Here is a 2,342-nt window from a genome sequence, read left to right as displayed (position 1 = left end):
GGAAACACACACACACACACACACACACACACTCACACCACACACACACACACACACAAGACAGAGAGAGAGAGAGAGAGAGGAGAGGAGGGGAGAGGAGGAGAACATCCAAGCCCTTAGGTGAAGCCAGTCACCATCCCAACTCAGAGTAGGCTGTCTCCACTGTAGCCCACATCTCTTTGCAGCAGACACCCTGACACCCTGTCACAAACTTGAATGCGGACTTGCAAGTGCCTGGAAGATTGTTCACTTTCTGCAGTCTTAGTTTGACTGTGAGGTTAGGACATGGTTTTTTGAAGCTCTGCATGTTTGTGGGCCTGTGATGGTGTCAGGGCAGTGAATAGCTATGACAGATTTCCTAAAGTGGCTTAGTTTGCTGTCTGAGCAGAACTACCAAGAAGGAGGCTTTGTTTTTGTGTTTGTTTTTTCTGAGCCTGAAGTTTCTTCTTCTATTTCATCACTGGATCGCACCTTATGTTGCCATAACATAAGTAGTAGAAGAGAGCCCCAGCTCAAGTTTTACAAGTAAATTGTTCAGAAAACTAAGAGAGTAACGTGAGAGGGAGCAGTTCATCACACAAGCTGCTTCTTGGTTGTAAGACCATCCCAGGTGCTTTATCCTCACTTACTAACTAGTGCTCAGGCTGGGTTATGCGTCTTCTGGTCACACTCAGTGTGGATGAACATGAACCATTCCCAGGTACTTAGTCATGTTGGAGAGTTTAATGATGCCTAGCCAGGCCACACCATGAGCTCCCCAAGATCTGCAGAGCACTATGTTGGGACTGAGATCCAAGCCTGCATGGGCTACTTATTTCTGAGGTGACCTCATCATCTGTGACTATGCAGCCAATGCAGCAGAAGTCTGACAGATTGGGATTCTGTGTCTTCTGTGGTCTCAGGATGCTCCAGGATTTCTTCAACTTGCACTTCCAGGGATGGAGGTTATTCAGATCTTCCCATTATTAGACGTCACAAGGCCAACTCTGAGGTCCTAGTCAGTGAATGGAGTCCTTTATATTCTCTGCTTCCTGATGCTGGCAGAGTGTCTGTGAGAGAAACTCTTGGTCACACAAGCTGATGCTTGGCTGCCCATGTCTAAGTCATAATCTCAAGGGCTTTTCCAGGCTCATGTGCAATGGGGCCACACAGGAGCTGGCAGTAATGCAGACTGAAATGTCCTTCCTGCTGTGGTACAGGACTCTTTGGGGTGTAAGAACTGTTCCAGATTCCTATTCACCATCGCTGGCCTGGTAATGATCCTTCAACTAGAAGGTGCAGGATGGTTGGTGGAGATGGTCCTTTAGCCTCCACGACTAATACTAAGCTGGCTTGAAGCTGACTCTCATGGATGCAAGGGCCACAAAGCAAAAAAGCTGGTGTGCCCTGGCTTACTCCAGGTTAGGATAATGCAAGTAAATCCTTACTTATCTACTACTCTACAGATTCTACTTGGTTTTGAGGCTAGTTGTCTTACTTCCTATTTGCTATAATAACCCGCTCTCTCTCTTGCGTAACAAATATCAGGGTGCTTTATTTGGGTTTTCACTTTGAGGGTACAGTGTATGATGAAGGAGATGTCACAGTAGCAGGAGATTGATGCTGGCAGGTCAAACTGCACTCATGATGTGCAATCAGGAAGAAATGAATGTTCATGCTCAGCTCACTCTCTCCTTTCTGCAGCCTAGGAACCCTGCCTGACATGGTGCATCCACCTTGAGTAGAACCAGAATGGGCTATGCTTCCTACTTCAGTTCATTCCTCAAGACAATTCCCACACAGCCTTGCTCGGTGGCTCCTCTTGCAAGAGATGCTAGGTCTCTTCTGCTGACAACTGAAATTAGGCATCACACTGGTCTAGAGTGTATGGTGGACGGCTTTGACCTGTGTCTGTGGTCATTGGTTGCTGTTACTTACTTGGTGTCTGCATGGTGAGCCTGGCACTGTGCTCTTCAGACATCACCCTGTTCTGGTTCTTCTGGCCTGCTCTTCAGTGGGTGGAGTTTTACTCCTGGTTAGAGGAGGGTGATGGAAACAGCCACTTGGGCTAACACAGTTCTGGTGGTCCAGGCCTTAGGTACTGACCCAATAGATATGGAGGCTTTCAAGCATTGTGTTTAATCCTGATGGCCTTGGTGATGGGTTTCAGTTTTAAATTCTACTCATGATTTTCCTTCCCCCACGCAGTAAGGCCTGGGGAGGGGCAGTGCTGCTGGCAACTCCTTTCCTCTGCGTTCCTCAGTATACCTCTCCATTTTCTTACACTAAAGCAAGAATTGTGTTTTCTTCAGTCCTTGCAAAGGTATCAGGATGTGTGAGTAGGTTGATGTCTCTGTGGGAAG

The sequence above is a fragment of the Acomys russatus genome, chromosome 10, assembly GCF_903995435.1.
Source record: "Acomys russatus chromosome 10, mAcoRus1.1, whole genome shotgun sequence".
Lineage (NCBI taxonomy): Eukaryota > Metazoa > Chordata > Mammalia > Rodentia > Muridae > Acomys > Acomys russatus.
The sequence above is the reverse complement of the archived record's forward strand: the minus strand, read 5'-3'. Positions refer to the sequence as shown.